Consider the following 18,244-nt stretch of genomic DNA (forward strand, 5'->3'; position numbering starts at 1 on the left):
CCAATCAATGACGCTCATCATTAATGTTTCTCTCCCTCTCCCTTCCTTTCTGAAATCAATATTTTAAATTATTTTTAAAAATATTTCTAAGGAGGTGTATCACCAAAAAAACACCAAGCTCAGTGTTTAAAACTCTTCCCCAATTCGGGAAAGGAAACACCGCCTTAAGCTTAAAATACTGACTCCTGCATCACAGAAACTGAAGTGAACAGTAGACTACAACAGGAACTCTGAGTATGTTGATACTCTTGTGTAAATAAATATAAATAGAAGTAAATGTGTTTTCCTCTAAAACAATTGAAAACGTCATATGTGTAATTGGATAATCAATTTAGAAGCTGTGAATGGTGGATGTCATTTGGAACACAGTTCTGTTAAGATGGATTGAACTCATAGTCAGGGCTGGGGGGCAGAATAACTCCTCTCCACATTAACCCACTGAGACTCGACATATCCAGCTGTCGGTGGAGGGCACCTAGGCATGAAAACTAAAATTCTGAGTATCTTACACCCTGAGGAATGTTGATGCCATCAAGTTTTGTTGAAATAATGAGATTTATTCCAAGTGTTTATATTCATTAACGTGCTCCATAGCATAGAAAGGATACTGGGTCTCTCCTGTGCTTTCTGTTTTCTCTAATTGTTAATGCTTGTGACAGTTTATATCCTGATACCATAAACGGTAAGGTTTTCAATCTCTCCCTAGATGTTGCATACCAGTAGATCCAAGAATTCTTATTGTTTTTGGCAGAATGTAGTTCAGTCCTCTTTTTTTTATTGTTTTGTTACTACTTGCCCGAGTATATTTTTACCATTGATTTTTAGAGAGAGTGGAAGGGAGCGTGGGGGACACAGTAAAACCAATGTGAAAGAAACACATTGAGGCGTTGCCTCTCGCACAAAGCCAACGGTCTTAACCACTAAGCCACACTGGCCAGGGCTGTCTTTATTTTTGACTTTTATTGATGTTATGATGTATGCACGCTACAACATAATTAGATTAGTAGCAGTCCCATTTATCGCTTTCTTACTCCATGCAAGGCATTGGGCTCAGCACTTCACACACAGCATCTCATTGAATCCTCACAGCAGCCTGACTCTGAACATGAGCTGCTGCCCTGGCTCCCTATTGCCGCTGTCACAAGTAACCAAAGACTTGGTGGATGAACACAAGTTTGTCTTACAGAATTGGATGCCCAAAGTCTGAAACGAGTCTCACTGAGCTAAAATTTTCATTTCCAAATGGCATATACCTAACAACTCCTTTATAATTGTAGTTTATCAAGTATAAAACAAAATACCTATCAGTGGGTGACTGCTTAAGTAAATCATGATTAAATTACATATTATAATGAATACTATATTAAAAGCATATCATGTGTAGCATATATTTTTATCATATATGTTGATATAATCAATCATGTACATCTGCAATGGGATATAAAGCAGCTAATCAAAAATTTCACACTGATCTTTTATGGATATGTCAAATATATAAGGGTAAAAAACAGGGTTCTAACGCCACAGCTACTGCATAATCCCATGTAAGAAAGTGTATGTCGCATGCATGTATGTGTTAAATAGTTATGCATAGGAGTGAGTGTGGAAGGATATGCCTCAGAGTGTGAAGTGGTGATCACTAAATTTGGAATATAACTGATTTTCCCTTTTTCCTCTATACTTCCCCGAGTTGGCTGATTTTTATAAGCATACTGTATCTAATAATCAAACAAAAATATAGAACTACTTTTCCTTTAGGAATTAAATTACAAGTCAAAGTGGATGTCATGAATCATGGTCCAAAAAAATAACTTCTTAAGTAATACAGTCTATATCTAAAGTTCCATAAATAAAACTAAACAAATATTTCACATCCATGTGCTCCTGAAGGTTGGCCGATAGCCATACCCAAAGGTGACTACATGTAAGACTGGAAAGCACACAGCTAGTTCTGCAGTGTTTATGGAAAAGTTCTGTGTTATTTAAATAACATAATACGCACTCTCTCAAACTGTAGCTTTGTTTATATTTTCTCTAATATGTTCTCAAGTAGTAAAGTATATTTATAGCTATACTTGCCAACTTGATCTTTACAAATAAGTAGGATTTCTTTTTTCTTTCCTAAACTGCATCAGAGACTATAGGCATGTGAAGGTAACTTACTCAGCTTATGTGGGTGTCACATGATGCAATAAATTCCTACCCTCTTCACACAGGAGTTTTAATTCTGTAAAATGTTTACTTTGGGGTAAAGATTTATTAAGTTGTGCAAGTGTATGTAAGCTTTACTCCAGCATTGTTGATGAGAAAACATATGATACATATGATAAATTGCGTTATTTGTATCATTTTTATTTTCATACAATGAAGAATTTCATTGGAAATCTGTTCATGCAGTTTCATTTCATTACTGAGGCTGTATTACCTACTGGGATGGGGATAAGATATGATTTTAATTTAGTTTTCTAAGCTTTTGATGGAGAATACTATGTAACTTCTACATAACATATCAGATCAAAATTTACTGTTCCCTTTCCATTCAGTGAAAGAGCCCCAGCCACACAGTTTCTATGTGCTGGTTTGACTGCCGCAATACTCTTTTCTCTTCTTTAGCTCTCAAAACAAAGACACAGGATCGTAGGCTCTGGGCAGCTCTAATATGTATGATAAAGGTCCTACTCCTTTTTTAAAAAAATTAAATCAGACTTTAAAAATACATTTCCAAGCAACAGATTAAACTAAAAATAATCACTTCAGATATAAAATGTCAAGATTTCAAGAAAAGCCTATAAAACTATTGAAGGAAATTTAATTGCCTTACAAATGACTTGTACTGACTCATGTATAAACCATAAGAGACAAGATTTTATCATGAAAATTGTGCCAAAGTCCCAAGTCCAATTTCTATCATTAAGGGGTTAAGGCCTTAAGCACTGCACTGTCCTCATTATGAAGGGAGCTTTCTGGTCTCCACTTCCAGCGGGTCCTGAGCGGGCTTCCACTGGATAGGGGGGTGATTATATACCTTGTTGCTATCCATTGCCGGGAGGATTAACTCCATGTAAATGAATTCTTTCTCAGTATTTCAAATTATCCTTAGACAGTCTTGGCTTATTTTGAAATAACTCAGGAACTTATTTCATGAGGAAAATCGAGAAACAAACTTCAAATTTCAGTGTTAAGCTTTTCTTCCTGAGCAACAATGATAGGGTGATGGGGATAAGATAGTAACCACAGGCACAGCACACCTAATGGATGTATGATTATGCGAGATAGCAGAGAGCCCATCAGAAACCATGGGTCTCTCCCTGTTCCATTTTCATTCCATTCCACAATGATTTCCCCAATGAGTGTTTGTAAAATAACCTTCTCAGAGATAAGTTCCAGATATCTCTGTAAATTGGATAGATTTTATTAATAAATTGGTCATTTCATCAATCATTATGTTACTAATACACACAGAATCCAGCCCATTTAGATACCAGGGATGGATACCTGCAGGGGTCTTCCTGCAAATAGCTGGAGTCCACACAGAGATCTGAAGTTTTGGTGACACTGCATTACCACTTTCCTGTTTGTAATATGTGTATTTTCTCACAATTGAAAAACTAAAAATATATGTAAGTTTTACCACTTAATCAGTTGTAGATTTCAGGGGCAATGAGTAGATTCACACTGTTATGCAACCATCACCACATCCATCTCCAGAATTTTTCATCTTCCCCAACTTAAACTCTGTCCTCATTAAACTATAACTACCCATTTCCCTTTCCCTCACCTGTGGCAACGACTATTCTAATTTGTTTCTGTGAATCTGACCACTCTAAGTACTTCACGTGAGTAAAATCACATGAAGTATGTGTTCTGTGTCACTGGCTGGTTTCATTAGCATAATGTTTTCCATCTTCCTCCCTATGGTAGCATGTGATCGAAGTCCCTTCCTTTCCAAGGCTGAATAAGATTCCACTGTATGCAGAGACCACATTTTGTGTGTCCATTCACCTGTCAGTGCACAACTGGGTTGCTTCTACCTTTTGGCTTTTGTGAATGACGCTATGAACGTGCCTGTACAAATACCTGTTCTAGTCCCTGCTTCAATTATTTTGGATGTATACCTAGGAGTGGTGACTTAATTTTTAATTTTTGAGGAGCTGCCATACCATTTTCCACAGAGGCAGCACCATTTTATATTTCCACCAGCAATGTACAAGTTTTTCAGTTTCCTCATATCCTTGCCCACATTTATTGTCCATTGGGGGGGAGGGTATTGTTTTTAATAACCAACCTACTGGGTGTGGTGTTCTTGTACTTTTAAGGACAGGCATCTGGAGAAGCTACTGTTGAAAAAGTCAGCATCCCCATTATAAATAGGAAACATTTGTATTATGTGTAGAATGGAAAATGGCACGTGGACCTACTTAAGGAAGGCCGAAGGCATCCCTCCTTCATGCTGCCCCTCAGACCAGTTCACTCCTCCATTCAGGGAGGTGCACGCATGGCTCACAATTTTCTCAGCATTATTCCAGCAACAGCAAGAGTACACACAGTCTGACAGAAGAGACTGATATTAAATAAGCATTTAAAATAGCCCTTATGGGACAAGCCCAAAGAAGCTCAGGCTCAGGATACCAGGGACACTTTCTCCAGGACATGGCAACTGCCCACACCTGAGTGAATACAAGTGAGCCAACAGCTAGGGGAACTAGGAAATACCCAGATGGAAGAAACCAGCTCCAGAATTGAATGTGGTCCTTCCCAGCAGATTCCAGCAGCTCAGTGTTTGTTTACTCACCACCGTGAACAGTAAACCAGGCAGGAAGTAGGACAAACTGGCTGCCTCAGAAACACACCTCTACTAATGAAGAACGTTCACAGAAAGGTCTAGGTTCCAGTGAATTCAGAACTCAACCATTACTCTTAAATTTTATACAACACATGTCATATATCCATGGATAGAATTACCTGCTTTCCCCCCCCCAACACATGCCCGGCTGGAGTTTTCAATGAAAGAGGCGAGTGTGGTTCGAAAGAACTTACTTGCATCTCCTGTCCTTCAGCTTAGAAACACGGGTCATGGATGCTCCGGGGCAGAGACAAGGAGGCGACATAGGAGGTAGAGCTAAGCCATCTGCAGAGCAGGAGAGATACTCTTTACTAAATGTCCCTGAGACCAATGCCAGCTGTCACAGGACACAAACTCAGAGCAGGTATAACAAACACGGGTAGTGTGTTGGTTCCCCCCTGGCGGTTTCCAGCACTCCAGGCTGACGCTTGGTCTCCCCCTGCAACTCCAAACTCTGCCTCCAGGGTCAAAAGACCTTTTTCCCCAAGTCTAAATGTCGACAGGAGGCCTTCTCTTAAGGACAGCAGTGACTGTGGACCCTCCTTAATGCAGTACTGATTAGCGTTAACTAATTCCACCTGTAAACACTACTTTCAACTAGGATCCCCCTCTGAGCTCCAGGGCAACCTTGAGCTTGGGGAGGATGCTACTTGGGTCTGCGCAAATGTTACTATGGAACTCAAAGCGGGGAGAAGACATGGGTGGAAACTGCCTGGAAATACAAAGGTCCACAGAACAGTCTCGGACTAGGATTCCTTAACTCGTGGGCAAGAAGCCAGGTTGTCCCTTAGTGTGAACTAAGCCTTGAACCCAGGTATCTGAAGTAGTTTCAAAAGCCTCCCCACGTGGACCTGCTGTAGCACCGAGTGTTAGGTGCACTAAGAAGTTAAGGCGTCAACCCCGTTTCCGTCACGGATGTTGTCCCCCGAAGTCACATGCAAATAATAAGGGGCTCCCCCTCCGACTGAGCTCACCTGCTCCCAGGCTGCCCTGCATGCACTGCTGCAAAGGGAACAAGGTCCCGTGAGAAGGCCCAGCAGTGGCACGTGCGCTCCTGCCCCAGTGCGCAGGGAGGACACCGCGTGGGAGCCTGCGGGGCAGGGGCAAGATCTCCCAGAACCCACCTAAGCCCCAAGCTGCTGAGCTGCTGCCTGGAGAGCAAAGCACTGAACAGCAGACCTGTGAGACCTTCACCTGAGACAGGAACTCACCAAACACCTGGCTCGGAAAGCCTGCGGCTGTGCCCACAAGAAATGAGAAAAGTCCGAGCTGGGCTGCAGGGAGCTGGGAGGCTGTGGTCCAGAGCCCTGCATTTAAGGGGCCCACCTGGTTAAGGGGACCTCCTGCTTAAAGAGCCAAATGGTTAAAGGGCTCACGTGCTTAAAGGGCCCACGTGTTTAATGGGCCGGGTGTTTAAAGGGCCCCTTGTTTAAAAAACCCACCGGTTATAAGGGCCTGAGGACTGAGGAGTGGCGCTTGGATGCCCGCCTGGCCCAGAGCAGAGGCTGCAGCTTGGAAGCGCCTCCATGCTCGCCGGGGCCTGACTGAGCCAGGGGGCCACAGGCTCACTTCCGGAGGCCCCCTTCCTGCCACCCCTGGCCCACTTCCGGCAGCGCCATTTTCTCCCTGGCCTGGCCCCAGCACCGCTTCTGTCGCGAAGCCGGACCCACAGGACTCCACCCGGGTACAGTTCCCAAGTTACCCTGTGTGCTTACCTTCTGGTTCAGTGGCTCCTTTCAGAGTGTGTGGGGAACGCAGGTCAGGGGAGCACGGGGGCTGGGCCTGAGGGAGCACAGGTCTTAGGGGCAGCGACACTTCCCACCCAGTAAATAATTACAGCCGGGTAGCACCTCAGGGGCCAGCGCGGAGGCTGCAGTTTGAAAGCGCCTAAGGCTTCCTGGGAGGAGGTGCAGCGCTACATGTAGAGCCAGGCCTGCGGGCGGGGCTTGCAGGGGCCTAGTTGGTGGTGGTGGGGGAGGGGGACTCTCCGCGCCCTCCTTCACCTAACTTGAGCCAATGCCCCACAGGCTCACTTCCGGAGGCCCACTTCCGGCGGCGCCATTTTCGCCCTGGCCTGGCCACGGTGGCCTGGCCCCAGTGCCGCTTGTCTTGAAGTCGGACCCACAGGACTCCACCCAGGTACAGTCCCCAAGGTGCCCTTCGTGTACTTACACTTTGGATGGGTGGCTCCTTTCAGAGTGTCTGGGGAGGCGGGTCAGGGGAGTCCAGGGGCTCGGCCGGAGGGAGCTCGGGTCTTCCTGGTAGGGACACTCCCCACCCAGTAAACCATTACAGGGGGCAGCATCTCAGGGGCCAGAGCGGAGGCTGCAGTTTGAAAGGGCCTGCGGCTTCCTGTGAGGAGGCGCAGTGCTAACTGTAGAGCTTTGCCTGCGGGACTGGCTGTTAGGGCCTGGCGGGGGCTGGTTGTTAGGGCGGACTCTCAGCTCCCTTTCTCGCCTGACTGGAGTCAATGCGCCACAGGCTCACTTGGCGAGGCCCACTTCCTGGGACCCCTGGCCCACTTCCGGCAGCGCCATTTTCGCACTGGCCTGGCCCCAGCATCGCTTCTGTCGTGAAGCCGGACCCACAGGACTCCACCCAGGTACAGTCCCCGAGGTGTCCTGCCTGTACTTACCTTCTGGTTCAGTGGCTTCTTTCAGAGAGTAAGGGGAACGCGGGTTAGGGGATCCCGGGGGCGGGGCCTGAGGGATCCCTGGTCTTCCCCGCGGGCGGGAAACAGAGATGCAGATACTTCCCAGCCAGTGAATAATTAGAGCGAGGCAGCGCAGTGAGCAAAGGCGGGGACAGGGCATGGCCGAAACCATGGCTGCTGAGGGTCAGCGGCATGCCCCGCCCTGAGCCGAGGTGGGGAGCCCTTGAGGGGGTGCTGCATAGACACCTGCTGAGGAAGCGTTTTGAATGTATAAAGTCCCAAATGCATGGAGCTTAAGGTACAGAGGTTCCCTGGGTGGTCCTGAGCTAGGCTGGGGCGGCCTTCAGAAACACGGTTTCCCTGGCGGCCTCTAGGGGAGGTCGAGCTCTCACCTACCCGGAGGTGCCACGTGGGTGGAGATGCCGCGCCATGAAGATCAGTGACACCCAAGGAGGACCTGACGCTGGCTTTTAGATGGAGGAGCCATGATGGCGAGAAAGGTAGGCAACCCTCGGGTCCAGGCCCCAGGCCCAGCTGTGTTGACCTCACTTCCGACTGGGAGCTGAACCCTGCCCGCAGCCCAGGATCTTGGAGGTGGCTTCTGACATAGATCCTCCAGTAGGATCCTGGCCAGACACCCCTTTATTTCAGCTGTATTAGACCCCCAGCAGAGAACCAGGTAAAACCAAGTTGGAGGTGTGACCCAGGGTGACTATGAGATAGTAAGTAATGTTTTAAGCCACTAGTTGTGGTCACTTGTTATGCAGGATTGGAAAGGGCACAATCCGGACAGTAGGGGATTGGTTGGGGAAGGAAAGGAACCCCAAGTATGTCATCCAAAGAATGAATATGTTGGGATGTCTTAGAAAGTAATTGACAGCAACAGTCCTCAGTAAGAGCCTTCAGAAGGTATTGAGGTTTTGTCTTCGTTTTTGGAAACTTGGGATCAACCAGAGCCCATGGACTTGAAGTTGGCCCAGTTACAGACCCCTTCCTCAGAGTGAGCTGACAACTGGTTCCCTGTGGTTTTCAGCTCAGGGTCCTTGATCTAAGCTGGTGGATGCTGAAGGATGGATGCTCAAAGAAGCTACAGGGCCAACGTGTCCTCCTCCTAGCAATAGCTTGTTTAGTTCTGTCTGTAAACCATAGCACAGGAAATTATGAATCTTTCTGAACTACTTTCGGCAAATCCCTTTCCATGATATAAGCCATCTGGTCCTCAGGAGGTGAAGTTGTTCCTTATATATGGCTGGGAACCAGATGTAACCCTGAGAAGAGTTAGGTAAACTACCCAGTGTCAGACTGCTGTTACTTGGTAGAAACCAAGTGTGATGTTCATTTGCATTGCCATTTACTGTACTTGTCCTTCTAGAGGTTAGTGTTTCCTGGTGGAGGAGTCTCCAGGGAATGAGATAAAGTGGTCCATTAAATCATTGATCAGAACTCTTCTAGAGAGGAATCAATGTTTAAAAGACTTTTATTATTTTATTAGTATTTTCAGCCAGTCAAAACTTAAATTGTAATCTTAGGAGGTTATGTATATTTCAGCAAAGGTTAAGTCACTCTCCTAAGATCTGCTGGACAGAAGAATAGTTCCCAGTCCTAGGAGGTCAGCAAGTCCAAAAATAGACATCTGCGAGTCCTTTAGCAAATTGATCTTGTTAAATGAAGGAATAACGAATTCAGCTCTATACGCAGGGCTAATCCCCTAATCACTCTGACTTGCTCTAGCATCTGGAGTGTTGAACTGACTACTGACTCCTGATATGTGGGGGCCAGGGTTCTGCCTGATTGATTCTGCTTCATAATCAGTATCGTTTCTGCTTTGACATTGTGTAAGTTGTGTACCACACTCATATCATGTAGCACACAGCTTGATATTTTATCAGATCCATCTGGCCTAAGCACTGTTGGCTTTTTATGTTTTCTATTTTTTAATTCCATAAATATAAAAGTTTTGCCACTTTTCAACCACCCTTAATAGTTGGGTGGTGGTTGCCAAGGGGTGAGGGAGAAGGGTTGGGGATGGGTGAAATAAATGTCAAAGTACATGAACATTCAAATGTGCAGAAAGCAACATAGTGAGTTTCAGTTTCAGTTAAAAAAATCTCAGAAATATGTTCTAGGACTTGGAATTCGAATTTGAGAAACCAACTTTTTTTGGTTTGAGGTAAAAGTCCTTCGAACTCTAATATCCCCTTTGAAGTAGATGGAGTCATCCCCACTGTTGTGTGAGTGAGCCCACACATCCTTCCCAGGACCTGAAGAGGCCGTTTAGGAAAAATGCCAGAATAGGTGGTCTGGGAGAGCTGGAGAGGTGGAGGGGAGAAAGCACTGATGGCATGCAGTTCTCAGGATTCCAGAAAAAGGGACTGGTTAGTTATCTTGGCATTGGGCATTGGAAAACTGAAATTAACTTCTTAGATGAAGTGATTTTAGTTAGCTTCTTACTGTATTTAAGCAGATGCAAAATGTGTAGTAACTTGCTTTGAAATTTTCTCATAAGATATATGTGACATGTTAATTTATTTGGTCACAGTGGAGTAAAGGGAAGGGAAGCATCAATTGTGTTGAGCTTACAGGCCCCTTTTCCCCTTGAAAAGTCAGGCTTGTGTTTGTTGAGAGCCTCCAGTGATGATTAAGTCTATAGTAAAGAGCAGAGTCAGCCATCTAATACTTAGTGTACCTTTGGAATGAAATGTATGACATGTTCAAGGATGTATTCCTATGTGAGTGTTTCTGTTCTCCATTCCTCTTGTCTAGCCAAGAGATGAAAAAGAGATTTTATTTTGCATGGTACCTCCAATCCACTGATTGGCATTGGCTCCCTGAATGCAAATCTGAGACCAATTCTGAGATCAAGCCCTGTTCAGAGGTAAAGAACGTCAGGGTTGATTACCAGGAGCACCGTGGATATGGAGAAAAGTGTTTGTGTGCCCACTGTGTACCCAGGACAAACCCTAGCTCATCTCATGGTTTCTAAGTGTCCTAGCCTGAGATGAAGAGGTTCCAACCACATTAAAATCTTCCCATTAACAGCTGATGCATTGGGAGCTTTACACATACTACCTCTAGTGAGCCCTGCACACTCACACATCCACGGAACTGAAAGCACTCAGTGTTCCAATAAAATATGCAAAATCATATTAACTGACATAAAAATATGCCACGTTTGACATGCGCTTTTGTTGAGAGCGTCATTTAAATGTGTGCTGTTATCCCATTTCAGAGCAATAGCAGGCATTTCTGCTTTCTTCTGAGTGTGTTGTATACTAAGGTTAGACTTGAAGAATTAACTTCCTACTGTGCCTCTCTGTTGTTAACCCTCCACCTCCCACCCAGTACTTTACTCACAATGAGAGCTACTACTTTGCTTTGGTACATACTCTATGTTCTTGCAGCCGTTATATCATCATCATTGCCTGTCAAAGGCCTCTCGTTCTTGATATCTTCCTGAAATAAGCAGGGAAACAGGCACAGCACTTATTGTTCTGAACCATGGATACTTTATTTAATTTTCACTTGAAATTCCTTAGGAGACCATTCAAAAGCATTAAAATAAAATGGAGTTTTCTTCTTGTAATTTGAGAACTCTGTACAGAAATAGTGGCAGTTATGTATTCCATTGGGTGGGTTTACAGTTCACTGTACATAACACTGTGGGGCACTTTAACTATTCCCTCAGATCTTTACCCAGAGATGCTAGTAACACCATAGTCCAGGTAACAGTGATAGAGCTGGGTCCTCCAGCCTTTTAATCCCAGTACTCCTGGCACTGGATTTACTCCTATGCTGCGTTTTCTGTTAGCTGAAGGACCAGGAGTGGGGTGTGCCTAGTAGCTCATCTCCAACTGTATTGACTATAGGACTTGTGTAGAGAGGCCTCCCAAACAGAAGTCTATCAGATTCCAATTCTGTGAACACAGTCTCATTCCTGTTTCCTTCTCTTTCCATCCTATCAGAAGACAGGAGAAGATTCTAGGCTTTGGACCACTTGTGGAGCTCAGTGTGTTAGACACTTTGGGTGGTAGGTTTAGATGCCTGCTCCTGAACAATAGTGTAAGCGATCACTTCCAGGACAGGAAGCCCATGTTGCACAAGTTGGACATGGAGAGAGAAAAGTTTTGGCAAGTCAGACCTTGCTCCAGAATGCTTAGGAAATGGAATATGTCACTCTTCAAGAAAAGAGTTTCTTTGGGTAAGTTTCAGTTTTATTTAACATGTGATAGTCATTCCCAACATTTTTAATCTTCTATTTCAAATGAAAGTATATATATTAGTATATATATATATAGTATATATATATACTAATAAGGATCACCAGGAGAACCCATGCCTGTCATCTTCTCAATCAAAGAGAGCTTAGTAGATGTGCTTGGACATTGTTGGGAGTATATGCTCCTTGGAGTAACTGAGACGTTCATCTTGGAAAGTACTTAATGTAGCTACTGCTGTCACCACTATTGGTAGTAATAGCATCAGCACAAATTTATTGAGTTGCTCAGTGTGCCAAGGATCTTACAGTAATCATCTCATCCAGTCATCAAAGAAACATGAGGTAGATACTGTTATTTTCTCCATTTGACTCTCACTAAAGTTATTGAGTTTTATAGTCATCAAATAGCCTTCCCAGAATCAAGGAGCCAGTGGTGTGAGAGCCAAGCTTCCAACAAGTGTTATTCAGATGCCAAGGTCTAAGTCACTATTCCTCTCTCTCTCTTCCTTTATCCTTTATTCCTCTGCTTCCAAAAGGATGTTCAGGCAAAAGTGCTTAAAACCTCAGAAGGGAGAGTATTGCCCAAGGACTAGTAAGAAAATTGGCCAGAGTAAGGGAAGCCCACAGTGGAGAAGGGAGGTTGGGTATCTGGGAGATGGCAAGGCTGCTGGCAAGGAGATGAGGCGGGGTGCAATGGGAAGAGCTGTAGGGCTCTGATGTGGGCGTGTGTGCAGGTGGGACTACAGGTGTGGGAGCTTACAGCATATGTGTAACAGGAAAGAAGATTTGCTATCACTGCAGTATGAGTCTCTGTCTTGGCTACTGTTTTTTTGTTTGTGTTTTTGTTTTGTTTTGTTTTGTTTTGGCCACTGTTGTTATTAAAGAGATTACTTAAAAAGTAATGCTAGAGGGGGAAAAATCTGGATAGGCAAGATGTCATGTGTGGAACACCAAGAACTATGAAAACTTCAGGTGAGACTGAGATTTCTTTCTAGAGGGTTGGTAAAAATGAGGAATTGCCCACAGAATGAGGAAGCTGTGGGAAAGGACATCAGTTGCTGTTTCATCTCTGAGTAGAGCTTCCCCACAGCTGAGTGGTGAGGAACTGCTTAGAGTGGCCCATGGTGGAGGCCATGGTTTCAGGGTGAGGACAGACTTCATTTTGCCCACAAAGCTTTTCTCCCAGGTTTTCTGTCTAAACAAGGTAGTGCCCTCTCAAGAACAGCTTTGTTATCAAACTTCCTAATTATCTGTTGTTCTGCTGGATTCTTGGTTGGCTTCAGTTTCCTCTACTAAGTTCTTAGTCCGCTTTCAGTTTTCATAGTACTTTGTAGAGAAGCAAACTTAAAACTAGAAAAAGATACATACAGTGGTATTAAACCCCTTAAATATCTGCTGCTGCAGTTCCGCCCCTATCTTACCTGGTAAAATTCTAAAGATATATCTGTTATATAAGAGCTTTGATTACAAACGGTAACATTTTACATGTAACACTTATTTTACATACAATTTTTCCTGTATAACATCCGCTGTTTGAACATTATATCAAATATATGTGATTCATTGTGTTAGAAATTAGCACACGTTTTCAGTAGAACTCTTGACATAATTTTAACCGTTTCTAAGGAAAGTGAAAACATTCTGAGATCTGTTTTCTTCACTCTCCAAAATACATATCTATGTACTGTTTTAAATTGAAGCTTTATGTGGATTTATAAAGTGCTCAGTTTGATTTGTTTTAGAATACATCCAAGATCAACATATCTTTAAACATATCTTTGAGGGAAGATTCTATTGATGTTACTGTCAATAGCCTAGCATAGTTGCAAATTACAAGCATTTCTCTAGTTGATTTAAGCAAAAATCATGTTTATTGGAAGACAGTTGTCAGCTCAGAGCACAACTAGGAAGACTAAATGAGGCAGGGAAAACAGCAGGAGATAGTAGAGCCAGGAAGCCAGAGGCAGGCTGAAATAGTGCCCAGAGGAGCCCAGTGCGGACACTGTCACAACCACCTTTGACTATGCTGCCACAGCTAGTACCACTTCTGTCACCAAGATTCAGTGCCGCCACTGAGCACTCTCCTCTGCTCTCCCCAGAGACAATTACCAGGATCTCTGCTCTTTGTTTTCATTCTGTCGAGATATAAGTTGTCAGTTGGAATAGTTGATACTGAGCCTGATCACAGGCCCACAGCCTAGCTGGCCTTTCTTACTTCCATTGGGAAAGGGCTGCCTTACAGTAGAACTCATCCAGGAGTTTCTGAAGCATTGGAAGGTACAGAGTGTTTCAGAGGCTGGCCATTGACAAGAATAACCAATGTGTAATGCAGAATGTTTTTGTTTAAATGTAGTTGGATTGGTCAGGTTTTGTTTCTCTTTTTGTTTTTTCCTCAGTAATACTAAATAACAGAAAAACTCCAGCATGTAGAGGCTCACTCACAGTTCTTTGGGTCAGCTGGGGCCCTTCTGGACTTATGGGGGGTGGGCTGGGTATTGGGTTCAAGTTTGCTCCAAGCATCTCTCTCTGGTGCCAGTGACCACCCAGGGCAAACTCTCAGAAGTGATGGCGGAAGGGCAAGTGCCAGCCTAAGCCCTCAAGTGCACTCGGAGCCCTCACAGCATCAGCCCATTCACCGAGGTTCTTTGGCCAGACAGTCACATACTGAGCCAAGTTTAGGAGTCAGGATGCATCTTCAACCACTGTGGGGAGGCCCTGGAAATGCATGTGGTGGACGGCTTGATGTTTAATTTTGTCCCAGGGGTGAAATGAACTGGGGAGATGTAGCTAGTCTATTGTAGTTGGAGAAGTAATTACCATTTAGTCCGACACAATTGGAAGGATGTGTTATTGTGAATAGCATTGACGTTATTGTGGTTCATAACATTGGCGTATGAATGTTCATTTTCCATTCTATCCTACTTGTAACATGTTTTTGATGACATTGCCCCCCCCCCAAAAAAAAATAGTTCCACCTTTCTAGTTTCTCCTGTTTATTAAAATTCAAAGGGTAAGAGAGCTATGAAAGGAATTTAGCCATACAGGCTCTGAGTGGGGGTTGCCCAACATTGTGAGTGTACTCAATGCCACTGAATTGTTCACTTTAAAATTGTTAGTTTTGTGTTATGTGAATTTCACCTCAGTAAAAGAAAAAGCCATTCACACTTCAGGAGGAAAAAGTTAGCCCATGGTCAGTACATAAGTGAGTCAGCATGGCTATATTCCAGTATATGGTATTGTAAACTTTATACTACAATAGGAGAAGGCTGGTCAGATTGGCCACCACTTGGGATAATCTGAAAAATAGTTTTGATAGTGATGTGAAAGCTGGATCAGCTAGGAGTTGGGTAAGTGTAAGGGTTAGATAGATGTAAAGATGGAGGCGGGGAAGTGAGACTATTGTAATAGTCCAACAGTTTTTTCACTTTGGGGAGATCATAGAGCACTCTGAAAAGCTGTTGCAACTGTGGACCCTTCATCCCCCTCAATGTTTTTTATGAACATGGCCATACATTTTGCCTTTAAATGCCGGTTCACAATCCTATGCTGAGAGACCCTGTTGTGGTTGGAGAAGATGGGAGTTCAGATCCCTGAAGAAGGGCAGTGAGGAAGTAAGGGGTCCAGGCACCTGAGAAGTGTCATGTTCCATACAAAAGTCAATACGATGGAAATTAAAAAGAAGCCATTGGGATTCTCAGGGAGCTCATTGACTTACCTCAGCGGGAGCAGTGTCCCCAGAACAGTGGTAGCACACGGCCAGCTATAATAGGACAAGAGTGAGTGAGGGTCAAGTCGCACAGGCAGAAGTGTACACTAGCTTCTTGAGAGGGTTGGTGGTAAAGGGAAGAAGGCAGCTCTAAAAGCGTGAGCTTCAGGGCTGGTTTTTAATAGGAAGGGAAAGATGTGCGCCTGTGTGCAGGCTGAGGAGGCAGCCATCTTCATCTCCTTGGAGATAAAAGAGCTGTAGGGGGAACGGGGGCGCATATTGGGATCCAGCAGGCAGGTGGCAGATCCTTTTTGGAGGAAGAGAAAGGCCACAGAGACGGAGCCGATAGGTGCCTGCAGGTGAGTTTAGAAGTGGAGCAGCTAGATGAGTTCCTCCTGCCTCTCTCCCTCCTCCGTTTTGTTCGTTTTAGCAAAATCAGGTTCTGTAAGAGCAAGAGAGAGGACTGCAAGCTCAGAAAACACAGTCCTTGCAGTGGAGGTGTGAGTGGCCCCTGAAGTTTGGGGTGATCCTCAAGCCATTGCTTGTTTACGGCCCAGTGACCAGCTCTTATAACAAAGGTGTTCAGCACCCACTGTGAACAGCCCTGGGCATTCTTGGGTAGAGCGTTCTTTTTCTTTTTCTTGAAGTATATTCAGGTGTTCATCACAGTGACTCAATATTTATAGACATTATGAAATGATCACCAGATGCTGAGTATCTACCCTGTGTGTTGACCTCCTTTCTGCTGAAGTCCAGCTTCCTCCTTCCATCTGTGCTTGATCCCGCCTGATGCCACATGGTTTTGGAATCCATAGTGCACCGGCCTTGTTTGAAAAGGTCACTGATTATTAACAGGCTTTTGGAAAGGAAGTTAGAGATTATTGGTTTTCAGTTGAGACAATTCTCAATTAAGACATTTATCCATTTTCCAGAAAACTGGAAAGAGCATGACAAAGGGCAAACTCTGAGGAGAACCTAGTCCATTGTATTTTATTTCTCAGATTTCTTGGTCTTTTCTGGTTTAGCTCTTGAACCATCTCCTAAAGGGGATTTATTCTATACTTTGTTTGAGTGCCTCATTTTACTTTAATGTTTGTAGGCTTGACTCGATTCTTAGAACTCTCTGGAAAAGTGTTTGCTACTTAGTGGAGGGAATGGTCAGTTTAATCAGTTATGATGTGAAAACTCCCCACCACCCCAAATAAACACTTTTAAAATGTAAAATTTCTCTCTGGGGAAAAAAAAAAGAATACATTAAGATTGCTCTTTCAGATTCTGTGGCCATAAACTAATAAATCTTGAGAGTTAGTATAAAAAATGAAAAGAATCGTGATAGCTGTCACAGGAGATTACAAAGAAGTGTATGAGTCCCTGATTTCCTTCAAGAAGCCTTAATGTGGCGAGGAATTTGAGGTTAGGTTCAGCGTTGCTGCCTGAAGAGTAATTTTTAGCCAGCAGTGTGCTGAGTACCTGCTGTAGGCCTGGCAGGTACTGTGGTTGAAACTGTGCGTGTGGGGAGGGAACTAGAAAACGGCGTCTGAATCTTCAGAACTGCATTGACTCCAGGGAAGGAAAGCCACGTGCATGTAAAACAGCAGTGAATAGTACGGGACTGTTTGATGAAGCACTGAGTCACACTGGTACAATGATTTAAGAAACAGGTACACTGTGGCTGGGGAGCTAAGGTATTGGGGATAAGAAGGAAGATCTTACTTGGGGTGTAAGGCAAGTTCACATGTACACACGTTATCCTGGAAGTGGTTCTTGGCATTTCCTACATAATAGAATCACCTGGGGAGTTTTTAAAATGGCAGCATCCAGCCTACACCCAGTACCAATGAGATGCAGATGCTTTCACCAGTCCAGAAGCTCTCAGAATCCCGTTGTTTAGGGAGTTTATGGAGGGCCTGTTACTCAAGCAAAATTAATTAAATCATTGACCCTTGGTGACTTAACTCAACCTTCATCCCAGTTCCTCTTCCCACAGTCCAGGGCTGGGACTGAACTTTTCAGTCCTCTCTAGTCATGTGGTTCCTTCTTGTCACCAGCCCCCTTCCTGAAGCTATGGGGTGGTGTCACCAAGAGTCACCCCCTTAGCATAAACTCAGGTATGGTGAAGGGACTTGTTCTGAATAACAAAAGATACTCCTGACACTAAGGAAGTCCCAGGGGCCTAGACCAAGGGTATTCTTCATTACACTACAACTAATTCAGTCATAACTTATGGGAGTAGGAACCAGGCATCTGCCTTTTTAAAGCCCCCAGACACTTCCAGTGTGTGCAGTGATCCTTTAAACACTCCATGTTAAAAAGAAAAAACCTTAGCCCTACTTCTGGTCCAATTAGGTCAGAATTTCTGGGTGTGGAGCCCAAGGCACTCTAATGTGCCCTCAGGCCTGGGAAGCTTATGTAAAGTAACGATGGGACCTTCACATTGATGTGGCTCCAAAGATACTTGGACATAGGGAGCTAGAGTGCAAGGAAAACAACTACCTGCAGTTGTTCACTTGGGGGTCCTGGTCAAGTTATAATAAATCTAGGAGTCACTACCATTACAAGTAAGAGGGGCCCAGGACAAAGACTTGGGAACACCCCAGAGGCAGAAAAGGCCAGTGTAGAAGAGAGGGGTGTGAGCCAGCAGACACAGGGGAGTGCTATTGTGGGATTCACAGAGGACGTTTTAAAAGGTGAGGGGGCAGTCTGTTTGGAAAACCATGGGGAGCTGGTGTAAGGTGACCAATAAGAAAAGCCATTGCTTTTGTAATAGTTGTATCTTGAGGTGATTGATGGGGGACCAGTTTCACTAGAGTGTATTGGGGGTGGAAG

The sequence above is a fragment of the Miniopterus schreibersii genome, assembly GCF_964146895.1.
Source record: "Miniopterus schreibersii genome assembly, chromosome: 13".
Lineage (NCBI taxonomy): Eukaryota > Metazoa > Chordata > Mammalia > Chiroptera > Miniopteridae > Miniopterus > Miniopterus schreibersii.